The sequence below is a fragment of the Schistocerca gregaria genome, chromosome 10 (assembly GCF_023897955.1).
Source record: "Schistocerca gregaria isolate iqSchGreg1 chromosome 10, iqSchGreg1.2, whole genome shotgun sequence".
Lineage (NCBI taxonomy): Eukaryota > Metazoa > Arthropoda > Insecta > Orthoptera > Acrididae > Schistocerca > Schistocerca gregaria.
Genome location: NC_064929.1, coordinates 38,834,726 through 38,848,370, shown reverse-complemented (window position 1 = coordinate 38,848,370; position 13,645 = coordinate 38,834,726). Strand labels below are relative to the sequence as shown.

Below are 13,645 nucleotides of genomic sequence, written 5' to 3'. Positions count from 1 at the left end.
AATTGCTCCGTTTTCACTCCTTGTCGACAATCATACAGCACCTGAGGTAACAAACACATCTCGAGCCCCATTGTGCTCTCCATTATTCATGCCAACTCAGTGCCTCGCTCTTTACTACTGTGTACTAATCTTGTCGTCCAACTGCAAAACACTGGGCCACAACAAGTTTCCGCGTCTCCATTGCACTGCGCATACTACAAAACGCTCCCCAAACTTGGCACTCACCCACGCAGCCGACTTTTCCGACTTTCCACGACGCTCACGCAACGCTCACGCTAGTGACAGCATTATTTATAGTTCGACGTCGCGCCAAAGCGAATGAGCACATTTCGCCTACGGCTTAGGCCGCCCTCCTAGAGTGGCTGCTCGGTGTCTGCAGGCAGCGAGGGTCTGCTAGCTTCCTGTGTTCGCATCTATGTAACCTGTGCTTGCTTGTCAGAGACAGACTATCGCAAAACATACAACTCACTCCATGAATTGATTGCTACGGCATCTGTTATCAGCAGTCACAACTAGCAACACCAGTAGCAGCCGACTGCACGCAAAGAATAGGAATGTGCAGTGGGATTTAGGTGAACTCGGCGCAAGGCAGATCTTTCCGACATAGGCTTGAGAATCTTACGGGAACACTTGTACTGTTTCTAAATAAAGTGTAGGCGTGGGAGGAGGGTGCTTCCCGCGCACTAATTACAGCACGCTTGCCAATTGTGGATGCTAATCATTCGCTTGTATCTTCCTAGACACATCTGCAGGCTGAGAATTATTCCACTTGCATGGCAAGGTGCGCATGTAGGTGTGTTAAAAATTCTGGAGGCACTGGGTATTGATCCCAGTACCTCTCGCATACTAAGGGAGCGCTCTACCATCTGAGCTACGCCCGCCCCCCACGAAGGCTAATGGTGCTGCATACAGCCATATAGACGACACAGACCCTTGCACTCCCATTATTCAGCAGACAAACACTATTCTCTATGTATCCGTTAGGGTGTACTTCAGGTTTCGTGCATTCTGTATCGAATCGTAGTTGGCCACACTGAAAGTGGCACGTATAACGTCGAAAATAGAGTTCGGACACCGCTCTGAGTAAGACGAACGTGTTGTCCACCCTCTAGACTTCAATGAGGTTAAGCCGTGATACCTAAGACAGATCTGCACTCGATGACACCTCGATAACAGCCGGTCCCCACACTTACATCTTGCTCTCCTTACGTCAGCATACATCATATCAGTCTGTGACGCTGGCTTTGCAACATCTTGCGTGCCTTTAGGTTCGCCGCGACCAACACTTACAATGAACTGACCACAAAAAATTGAGGCGCCGCGGCTTGAACCCTGCACCTTTCACATGCGAAGCGAACGCTCTACCAACTGAGCTACGCCCCAGGCACGACCAAACTGCGCTATTCCCCATTCTTCGCGACTCTGATGCGCACGGACACGATGGTTGGTTGGTTTGTAGCGGTGAAGGGAGCAGAGTACAACGGCGCGGACACGTTCATATACACAAAAGTTCCAAGTAGTTTCGATGCTCTGGTATTACAAATGCAAATTCCGTCTGTTTTTAACGTCTTCAATTGAAAGAGCCGTCACAAATTGCTCCGTTTTCACTCCTTGTCGACAATCATACAGCACCTGAGGTAACAAACACATCTCGAGCCCCATTGTGCTCTCCATTATTCATGCCAACTCAGTGCCTCGCTCTTTACTACTGTGTTCTAATCTTGTCGTCCAACTGCAAAACACTGGGCCACAACAAGTTTCCGCGTCTCCATTGCAGTGCGCATACTACAAAACGCTCCCCAAACTTGGCACTCACCCACGCAGCCGACTTTCCACGACGCTCACGCAACGCTCACGCTAGTGACAGCATTATTTATAGTTCGACGTCGCGCCAAAGCGAATGAGCACATTTCGCCTACGGCTTAGGCCGCCCTCCTAGAGTGGCTGCTCGGTGTCTGCAGGCAGCGAGGGTCTGCTAGCTTCCTGTGTTCGCATCTATGTAACCTGTGCTTGCTTGTCAGAGACAGACTATCGCAAAACATACAACTCACTCCATGAATTGATTGCTACGGCATCTGTTATCAGCAGTCACAACTAGCAACACCAGTAGCAGCCGACTGCACGCAAAGAATAGGAATGTGCAGTGGGATTTAGGTGAACTCGGCGCAAGGCAGATCTTTCCGACATAGGCTTGAGAATCTTACGGGAACACTTGTACTGTTTCTAAATAAAGTGTAGGCGTGGGAGGAGGGTGCTTCCCGCGCACTAATAACAGCACGCTTGCCAATTGTGGATGCTAATCATTCGCTTGTATCTTCCTAGACACATCTGCAGGCTGAGAATTATTCCACTTGCATGGCAAGGTGCGCATGTAGGTGTGTTAAAAATTCTGGAGGCACTGGGTATTGATCCCAGTACCTCTCGCATACTAAGGGAGCGCTCTACCATCTGAGCTACGCCCGCCCCCCACGAAGGCTAATGGTGCTGCATACAGCCATATAGACGACACAGACCCTTGCACTCCCATTATTCAGCAGACAAACACTACTCTCTATGTATCCGTTAGGGTGTACTTCAGGTTTCGTGCATTCTGTATCGAATCGTAGTTGGCCACACTGAAAGTGGCACGTATAACGTCGAAAATAGAGTTCGGACACCGCTCTGAGTAAGACGAACGTGTTGTCCACCCTCTAGACTTCAATGAGGTTAAGCCGTGATACCTAAGACAGATCTGCACTCGATGACACCTCGATAACAGCCGGTCCCCACACTTACATCTTGCTCTCCTTACGTCAGCATACATCATATCAGTCTGTGACGCTGGCTTTGCAACATCTTGCGTGCCTTTAGGTTCGCCGCGACCAACACTTACAATGAACTGACCACAAAAAATTGAGGCGCCGCGGCTTGAACCCTGCACCTTTCACATGCGAAGCGAACGCTCTACCAACTGAGCTACGCCCCAGGCACGACCAAACTGCGCTATTCCCCATTCTTCGCGACTCTGATGCGCACGGACACGATGGTTGGTTGGTTTGTAGCGGTGAAGGGAGCAGAGTACAACGGCGCGGACACGTTCATATACACAAAAGTTCCAAGTAGTTTCGATGCTCTGGTATTACAAATGCAAATTCCGTCTGTTTTTAACGTCTTCAATTGAAAGAGCCGTCACAAATTGCTCCGTTTTCACTCCTTGTCGACAATCATACAGCACCTGAGGTAACAAACACATCTCGAGCCCCATTGTGCTCTCCATTATTCATGCCAACTCAGTGCCTCGCTCTTTACTACTGTGTTCTAATCTTGTCGTCCAACTGCAAAACACTGGGCCACAACAAGTTTCCGCGTCTCCATTGCAGTGCGCATACTACAAAACGCTCCCCAAACTTGGCACTCACCCACGCAGCCGACTTTCCACGACGCTCACGCAACGCTCACGCTAGTGACAGCATTATTTATAGTTCGACGTCGCGCCAAAGCGAATGAGCACATTTCGCCTACGGCTTAGGCCGCCCTCCTAGAGTGGCTGCTCGGTGTCTGCAGGCAGCGAGGGTCTGCTAGCTTCCTGTGTTCGCACCTATGTCACCTGTGCTTGCTTGTCAGAGACAGACTATCGCAAAACATACAACTCACTCCATGAATTGATTGCTACGGCATCTGTTATCAGCAGTCACAACTAGCAACACCAGTAGCAGCCGACTGCACGCAAAGAATAGGAATGTGCAGTTGGATTTAGGTGAACTCGGCGCAAGGCAGATCTTTCCGACATAGGCTTGAGAATCTTACGGGAACACTTGTACTGTTTCTAAATAAAGTGGTGGCGTGGGAGGAGGGTGCTTCCCGCGCACTAATAACAGCACGCTTGCCAATTGTGGATGCTAATCATTCGCTTGTATCTTCCTAGACACATCTGCAGGCTGAGAATTATTCCACTTGCATGGCAAGGTGCGCATGTAGGTGTGTTAAAAATTCTGGAGGCACTGGGTATTGATCCCAGTACCTCTCGCATACTAAGCGAGCGCTCTACCATCTGAGCTACGCCCGCCCCCCACGAAGACTAATGGTGCTACATTCAGCCATATAGACGACACAGACCCTTGCACTCCCATTATTCAGCAGACAAACACTACTCTCTATGTATCCATTAGGGTGTACTTCAGGTTTCGTGCATTCTGTATCGAATCGTAGTTGGCCACAATGAAAGTGGCACGTATAACGTTGAAAATAGAGTTCGGACACCGCTCTGAGTAAGACGAACGTGTTGTCCACCCTCTAGACTTCAATGAGGTTAAGCCGTGATACCTAAGACAGATCTGCACTCGATGACACCTCGATAACAGCCGGTCCCCACACTTACATCTTGCTCTCCTTACGTCAGTATACATCATATCAGTCTGTGACGCTGGCTTTGCAACATCTTGCGTGCCTTTAGGTTCGCCGCGACCAACACTTACAATGCACTGACCACAAAAAATTGAAGCGCCGCGGCTTGAACCCTGCACCTTTCACATGCGAAGCGAACGCTCTACCAACTGAGCTACGCCCCAGGCGCGACCAAACTGCGCTATTCCCCATTCTTCGCGACTCTGATGCGCACGGACACGATGGTTGGTTGGTTTGTAGCGGTGAAGGGAGCACAGTACAAAGGCGCGGACACGTTCATATACACAAAAGTTCCAAGTAGTTTCGATGCTCTGGTATTACAAATGCAAATTCCGTCTGTTTTTAACGTCTTAAATTGAAAGAGCCGTCACAAATTGCTCCGTTTTCACTCCTTGTCCACAATATTACAGCACCTGAGGTAACAAACACATCTCGAGCCCCATTGTGCACTCCATTATTCATGCCAACTCAGTGCCTCGCTCTTTACTACTGTGTACTAATCTTGTCGTCCAACTGCAAAACACTGGGCCACAACAAGTTTCCGCGTCTCCATTGCACTGCGCATACTACAAAACGCTCCTCAAACTTGGCACTCTACCACGCAGCCGACTTTTCCGAATTTCCACGACGCTCACGCAACGCTCACGCTAGTGACAGCATTATTTATAGTTCGACGTCGCGCCAAAGCGAATGAGCACATTTCGCCTACGGCTTAGGCCGCCCTCCTAGAGTGGCTGCTCGGTGTCTGCAGGCAGCGACGGTCTGCTAGCTTCCTGTGTTCGCACCTATGTCACCTGTGCTTGATTGTCAGAGACAGACTATCGCAAAACATACAACTCACTCCATGAATTGATTGCTACGGCATCTGTTATCAGCAGTCACAACTAGCAACACCAGTAGCAGCCGACTGCAAGCAAAGAATAGGAATGTGCAGTGGGATTTACGTGTACTCGGCGCAAGGCAGATCTTTCCGACATAGGCTTGAGAATCTTACGGGAACACTTGTACTGTTTCTAAATTAAGTGTAGGCGTGGGAGGAGGGTGCTTCCCGCGCACTAATAACAGCACGCTTGCCAATTGTGGATGCTAGTCATTCGCTTGTATCTTCCTAGACACATCTGCAGGCTGAGAATTATTCCACTTGCATGGCAAGGTGCGCATGTAGGTGTGTTAAAAATTCTGGAGGCACTGGGTATTGATACCAGTACCTCTCGCATACTAAGCGAGCGCTCTACCATCTGAGCTTCGCCCGCCCCCCACGAAGACTAATGGTGCTACATACAGCCATATAGACGACACAGACCCTTGCACTCCCATTATTCAGCAGACAAACACTACTCTCTATGTATCCATTAGGGTGTACTTCAGGTTTCGTGCATTCTGTATCGAATCGTAGTTGGCCACAATGAAAGTGGCACGTATAACGTTGAAAATAGAGTTCGGACACCGCTCTGAGTAAGACGAACGTGTTGTCCACCCTCTAGACTTCAATGAGGTTAAGCCGTCATACCTAAGACAGATCTGCACTCGATGACACCTCGATAACAGCCGGTCCCCACACTTACATCTTGCTCTCCTTACGTCAGTATACATCATATCAGTCTGTGACGCTGGCTTCGCAACATCTTGCGTGCCTTTAGGTTCGCCGCGACCAACACTTACAATGCACTGACCACAAAAAATTGAGGCGCCGCGGCTTGAACCCCGCACCTTTCACATGCGAAGCGAACGCTCTACCAACTGAGCTACGCCCCAGGCACTACCAAACTGCGCTATTCCCCATTCTTTGCGACTCTGATGCGCACGGACACGATGGTTGGTTGGTTTGTAGCGGTGAAGGGAGCAGAGTACAAAGGCGCGGACACGTTCATATACACAAAAGTTCCAAGTAGTTTCGATGCTCTGGTATTACAAATGAAAATTCCGTCTGTTTTTAACGTCTTAAATTGAAAGAGCCGTCACAAATTGCTCCGTTTTCACTCCTTGTCGACAATCATACAGCACCTGAGGTAACAAACACATCTCGAGCCCCATTGTGCACTCCATTATTCATGCCAACTCAGTGCCTCGCTCTTTACTACTGTGTACTAATCTTGTCGTCCAACTGCAAAACACTGATCCACACAAGTTTCCGCGTCTCCATTGCACTGCGCATACTACAAAACGCTCCCCAAACTTGGCACTCACCCACGCAGCCGACTTTTCCGACTTTCCACGACGCTCACGCTAGTGACAGCATTATTTATAGTTCGACGTCGCGCCAAAGCGAATGAGCACATTTCGCCTACGGCTTAGGCCGCCCTCCTAGAGTGGCTGCTCGGTGTCTGCAGGCAGCGAGGGTCTGCTAGCTTCCTGTGTTCGCACCTATGTCACCTGTGCTTGCTTGTCAGAGACAGACTATCGCAAAACATACAACTCACTCCATGAATTGATTGCTACAGCATCTGTTATCAGCAGTCACAACTAGCAACACCAGTAGCAGCCGACTGCACGCAAAGAATAGGAATGTGCAGTGGGATTTACGTGAACTCGGCGCAAGGCAGATGTTTCCGACATAGGGTTGAGAATCTTACGGGAACACTTGTACTGTTTCTAAATAAAATGTAGAAGTGGGAGGAGGGTGCTCCCCGAGCACTAATAACAGCACGCTTGCCAATTGTGGATGCTAATCATTCGCTTGTATCTTCCTAGACACATCTGCAGGCTGAGAATTATTCCACTTGCATGGCAAGGTGCGCATGTAGGTGTGTTAAAAATTCTGGAGGCACTGGGTATTGATCCCAGTACCACTCGCATACTGAGCTACGCCCGCCCCCCACGAAGACTAATGGTGATACATACAGCCATATAGACGACACAGACCCTTGCACTCCCATTATTCAGCAGACAAACACTACTCTCTATGTATCCATTAGGGTGTACTTCAGGTTTCGTGCATTCTGTATCGAATCGTAGTTGGCCACAATGAAAGTGGCACATATAACGTTGAAAATAGAGTTCGGACACCGCTCTGAGTAAGACGAACGTGTTGTCCACCCTCTAGACTTCAATGAGGTTAAGCCGTGATACCTAAGACAGATCTGCACTCGATGACACCTCGATAACAGCCGGTCCCCACACTTACATCTTGCTCTCCTTACGTCAGTATACATCATATCAGTCTGTGACGCTGGCTTTGCAACATCTTGCGTGCCTTTAGGTTCGCCGCGACCAACACTTACAATGCACTGACCACAAAAAATTGAGGCGCCGCGGCTTGAACCCTGCACCTTTCACATGCGAAGCGAACGCTCTACCAACTGAGCTACGCCCCAGGCACTACCAAACTGCGCTATTCCCCATTCTTTGCGACTCTGATGCGCACGGACACGATGGTTGGTTGGTTTGTAGCGGTGAAGGGAGCAGAGTACAAAGGCGCGGACACGTTCATATACACAAAAGTTCCAAGTAGTTTCGATGCTCTGGTATTACAAATGCAAATTCCGTCTGTTTTTAACGTCTTAAATTGAAAGAGCCGTCACAAATTGCTCCGTTTTCACTCCTTGTCGACAATCATACAGCACCTGAGGTAACAAACACATCTCGAGCCCCATTGTGCACTCCATTATTCATGCCAACTCAGTGCCTCGCTCTTTACTACTGTGTACCCAATCTTGTCGTCCAACTACAAAACACTGATCCACACAAGTTTCCGCGTCTCCATTGCACTGCGCATACTACAAAACGCTCCCCAAACTTGGCACTCACCCACGCAGCCGACTTTTCCGACTTTCCACGACGCTCACGCAACGCTCACGCTAGTGACAGCATTATTTATAGTTCGACGTCGCGCCAAAGCGAATGAGCACATTTCGCCTACGGCTTAGGCCGCCCTCCTAGAGTGGCTGCTCGGTGTCTGCAGGCAGCGAGGGTCTGCTAGCTTCCTGTGTTCGCATCTATGTAACCTGTGCTTGCTTGTCAGAGACAGACTATCGCAAAACATACAACTCACTCCATGAATTGATTGCTACGGCATCTGTTATCAGCAGTCACAACTAGCAACACCAGTAGCAGCCGACTGCACGCAAAGAATAGGAATGTGCAGTGGGATTTACGTGAACTCGGCGCAAGGCAGATCTTTCCGACATAGGCTTGAGAATCTTACGGGAACACTTGTACTGTTTCTAAATAAAGTGTAGGCGTGTTAGGAGGGTGCTTCCCGCGCACTAATAACAGCACGCTTGCCAATTGTGGATGATAATCATTCGCTTGTATCTTCCTAGACACATCTGCAGGCTGAGAATTATTCCACTTGCATGGCAAGGTGCGCATGTAGGTGTGTTAAAAATTCTGGAGGCACTGGGTATTGATACCAGTACCTCTCGCATACTAAGCGAGCGCTCTACCATCTGAGCTTCGCCCGCCCCCCACGAAGACTAATGGTGCTACATACAGCCATATAGACGACACAGACCCTTGCACTCCCATTATTCAGCAGACAAACACTACTCTCTATGTATCCATTAGGGTGTACTTCAGGTTTCGTGCATTCTGTATCGAATCGTAGTTGGCCACAATGAAAGTGGCACGTATAACGTTGAAAATAGAGTTCGGACACCGCTCTGAGTAAGACGAACGTGTTGTCCACCCTCTAGACTTCAATGAGGTTAAGCCGTCATACCTAAGACAGATCTGCACTCGATGACACCTCGATAACAGCCGGTCCCCACACTTACATCTTGCTCTCCTTACGTCAGTATACATCATATCAGTCTGTGACGCTGGCTTCGCAACATCTTGCGTGCCTTTAGGTTCGCCGCGACCAACACTTACAATGCACTGACCACAAAAAATTGAGGCGCCGCGGCTTGAACCCCGCACCTTTCACATGCGAAGCGAACGCTCTACCAACTGAGCTACGCCCCAGGCACTACCAAACTGCGCTATTCCCCATTCTTTGCGACTCTGATGCGCACGGACACGATGGTTGGTTGGTTTGTAGCGGTGAAGGGAGCAGAGTACAAAGGCGCGGACACGTTCATATACACAAAAGTTCCAAGTAGTTTCGATGCTCTGGTATTACAAATGAAAATTCCGTCTGTTTTTAACGTCTTAAATTGAAAGAGCCGTCACAAATTGCTCCGTTTTCACTCCTTGTCGACAATCATACAGCACCTGAGGTAACAAACACATCTCGAGCCCCATTGTGCACTCCATTATTCATGCCAACTCAGTGCCTCGCTCTTTACTACTGTGTACTAATCTTGTCGTCCAACTGCAAAACACTGATCCACACAAGTTTCCGCGTCTCCATTGCACTGCGCATACTACAAAACGCTCCCCAAACTTGGCACTCACCCACGCAGCCGACTTTTCCGACTTTCCACGACGCTCACGCTAGTGACAGCATTATTTATAGTTCGACGTCGCGCCAAAGCGAATGAGCACATTTCGCCTACGGCTTAGGCCGCCCTCCTAGAGTGGCTGCTCGGTGTCTGCAGGCAGCGAGGGTCTGCTAGCTTCCTGTGTTCGCACCTATGTCACCTGTGCTTGCTTGTCAGAGACAGACTATCGCAAAACATACAACTCACTCCATGAATTGATTGCTACAGCATCTGTTATCAGCAGTCACAACTAGCAACACCAGTAGCAGCCGACTGCACGCAAAGAATAGGAATGTGCAGTGGGATTTACGTGAACTCGGCGCAAGGCAGATGTTTCCGACATAGGGTTGAGAATCTTACGGGAACACTTGTACTGTTTCTAAATAAAATGTAGAAGTGGGAGGAGGGTGCTCCCCGAGCACTAATAACAGCACGCTTGCCAATTGTGGATGCTAATCATTCGCTTGTATCTTCCTAGACACATCTGCAGGCTGAGAATTATTCCACTTGCATGGCAAGGTGCGCATGTAGGTGTGTTAAAAATTCTGGAGGCACTGGGTATTGATCCCAGTACCACTCGCATACTGAGCTACGCCCGCCCCCCACGAAGACTAATGGTGATACATACAGCCATATAGACGACACAGACCCTTGCACTCCCATTATTCAGCAGACAAACACTACTCTCTATGTATCCATTAGGGTGTACTTCAGGTTTCGTGCATTCTGTATCGAATCGTAGTTGGCCACAATGAAAGTGGCACATATAACGTTGAAAATAGAGTTCGGACACCGCTCTGAGTAAGACGAACGTGTTGTCCACCCTCTAGACTTCAATGAGGTTAAGCCGTGATACCTAAGACAGATCTGCACTCGATGACACCTCGATAACAGCCGGTCCCCACACTTACATCTTGCTCTCCTTACGTCAGTATACATCATATCAGTCTGTGACGCTGGCTTTGCAACATCTTGCGTGCCTTTAGGTTCGCCGCGACCAACACTTACAATGCACTGACCACAAAAAATTGAGGCGCCGCGGCTTGAACCCTGCACCTTTCACATGCGAAGCGAACGCTCTACCAACTGAGCTACGCCCCAGGCACTACCAAACTGCGCTATTCCCCATTCTTTGCGACTCTGATGCGCACGGACACGATGGTTGGTTGGTTTGTAGCGGTGAAGGGAGCAGAGTACAAAGGCGCGGACACGTTCATATACACAAAAGTTCCAAGTAGTTTCGATGCTCTGGTATTACAAATGCAAATTCCGTCTGTTTTTAACGTCTTAAATTGAAAGAGCCGTCACAAATTGCTCCGTTTTCACTCCTTGTCGACAATCATACAGCACCTGAGGTAACAAACACATCTCGAGCCCCATTGTGCACTCCATTATTCATGCCAACTCAGTGCCTCGCTCTTTACTACTGTGTACCCAATCTTGTCGTCCAACTACAAAACACTGATCCACACAAGTTTCCGCGTCTCCATTGCACTGCGCATACTACAAAACGCTCCCCAAACTTGGCACTCACCCACGCAGCCGACTTTTCCGACTTTCCACGACGCTCACGCTAGTGACAGCATTATTTATAGTTCGACGTCGCGCCAAAGCGAATGAGCACATTTCGCCTACGGCTTAGGCCGCCCTCCTAGAGTGGCTGCTCGGTGTCTGCAGGCAGCGATGGTCTGCTAGCTTCCTGTGTTCGCACCTATGTCACCTGTGCTTGATTGTCAGAGACAGACTATCGCAAAACATACAACTCTCTCCATGAATTGATTGCTACGGCATCTGTTATCAGCAGTCACAACTAGCAACACCAGTAGCAGCCGACTGCACGCAAAGAATAGGAATGTGCAGTGGGATTTACGTGAACTCGGCGCAAGGCAGATCTTTCCGACATAGGCTTGAGAATCTTACGGGAACACTTGTACTGTTTCTAAATAAAATGTAGAAGTGGGAGGAGGGTGCTCCCCGAGCACTAATAACAGCACGCTTGCCAATTGTGGATGCTAATCATTCGCTTGTATCTTCCTAGACACATCTGCAGGCTGAGAATTATTCCACTTGCATGGCAAGGTGCGCATGTAGGTGTGTTAAAAATTCTGGAGGCACTGGGTATTGATCCCAGTACCTCTCGCATACTGAGCTACGCCCGCCCCCCACGAAGACTAATGGTGCTACATACAGCCATATAGACGACACAGACCCTTGCACTCCCATTATTCAGCAGACAAACACTACTCTCTATGTATCCATTAGGGTGTCTTTCAGGTTTCGTGCATTCTGTATCGAATCGTAGTTGGCCACAATGAAAGTGGCACGTATAACGTTGAAAATAGAGTTCGGACACCGCTGTGAGTAAGACGAACGTGTTGTCCACCCTCTAGACTTCAATGAGGTTAAGCCGTGATACCTAAGACAGATCTGCACTCGATGACACCTCGATAACAGCCGGTCCCCACACTTACATCTTGCTCTCCTTATGTCAGTATACATCATATAAGTCTGTGACGCTGGCTTTGCAACAACTTGCGTGCCTTTAGGTTCGCCGCGACCAACACTTACAATGCACTGACCACAACAAATTGAGGCGCCGCGGCTTGAACCCTGCCCCTTTCACATGCGAAGCGAACGCTCTACCAACTGAGCTACGCCCCAGGCACGACCAAACTGCGCTATTCCCCATTCTTTGCGACTCTGATGCGCACGGACACGATGGTTGGTTGGTTTGTAGTGGTGAAGGGAGCAGAGTACAAAGGCGCGGACACGTTCATATACACAAAAGTTCCAAGTAGTTTCTATGCTCTGGTATTACAAATGGAAATTCCGTCTGTTTTTAACGTCTTAAATTGAAAGAGCCGTCACAAATTGCTCCGTTTTCACTCCTTGTCGACAATCATACAGCACCTGAGGTAACAAACACATCTCGAGCCCCATTGTGCACTCCATTATTCAAGCCAACTCAGTGCCTCGCTCTTTACTACTGTGTACTATTCTTGTCGTCCAACTGCAAAACACTGGGCCACAACAAGTTTCCGCGTCTCCATTGCACTGCGCATACTACAAAACGCTCCCCAAACTTGGCACTCACCCACGCAGCCGACTTTTCCGACTTTCCACGACGCTCACGCTAGTGACAGCATTATTTATAGTTCGACGTCGCGCGAAAGCGAATGAGCACATTTCGCCTACGGCTTAGGCCGCCCTCCTAGAGTGGCTGCTCGGTGTCTGCAGGCAGCGAGGGTCTGCTAGCTTCCTGTGTTCGCACCTATGTCACCTGTGCTTGATTGTCAGAGACAGACTATCGCAAAACATACAACTCTCTCCATGAATTGATTGCTACGGCATCTGTTATCAGCAGTCACAACTAGCAACACCAGTAGCAGCCGACTGCACGCAAAGAATAGGAATGTGCAGTGGGATTTACGTGAACTCGGCGCAAGGCAGATCTTTCCGACATAGGCTTGAGAATCTTACGGGAACACTTGTACTGTTTCTAAATAAAATGTAGAAGTGGGAGGAGGGTGCTCCCCGAGCACTAATAACAGCACGCTTGACAATTGTGGATGCTAATCATTCGCTTGTATCTTCCTAGACACATCTGCAGGCTGAGAATTATTCCACTTGCATGGCAAGGTGCGCATGTAGGTGTGTTAAAAATTCTGGAGGCACTGGGTATTGATCCCAGTACCTCTCGCATACTGAGCTACGCCCGCCCCCCACGAAGACTAATGGTGATACATACAGCCATATAGACGACACAGACCCTTGCACTCCCATTATTCAGCAGACAAACACTACTCTCTATGTATCCATTAGGGTGTACTTCAGGTTTCGTGCATTCTGTATCGAATCGTAGTTGGCCACAATGAAAGTGGCACGTATAACGTTGAAAA

General features: G+C 49.0%; 5 non-coding genes across 5 annotated transcripts; all 5 read right to left on the bottom strand.

Moving 5' to 3' along the window:
- Window positions 1-1,310: 1,310 nt before the first annotated feature.
- On the bottom strand, window positions 1,311-1,383 carry Trnaa-cgc (transfer RNA alanine (anticodon CGC)). The gene has a single exon. It is a non-coding gene; the product is annotated as a tRNA-Ala (tRNA).
- A 1,509-nt stretch (window positions 1,384-2,892) lies between these two features.
- Window positions 2,893-2,965, bottom strand: Trnaa-cgc (transfer RNA alanine (anticodon CGC)). Its single transcript has one exon. It is a non-coding gene; the product is annotated as a tRNA-Ala (tRNA).
- Window positions 2,966-7,624: 4,659 nt separating this feature from the next.
- Trnaa-cgc (transfer RNA alanine (anticodon CGC)) lies at window positions 7,625-7,697 on the bottom strand. Its single transcript has one exon. It is a non-coding gene; the product is annotated as a tRNA-Ala (tRNA).
- Window positions 7,698-10,774: 3,077 nt separating this feature from the next.
- On the bottom strand, window positions 10,775-10,847 carry Trnaa-cgc (transfer RNA alanine (anticodon CGC)). Its single transcript has one exon. It is a non-coding gene; the product is annotated as a tRNA-Ala (tRNA).
- A 1,487-nt stretch (window positions 10,848-12,334) lies between these two features.
- Window positions 12,335-12,407, bottom strand: Trnaa-cgc (transfer RNA alanine (anticodon CGC)). Its single transcript has one exon. It is a non-coding gene; the product is annotated as a tRNA-Ala (tRNA).
- Between the last annotated feature and the right edge of the window lie 1,238 nt (window positions 12,408-13,645).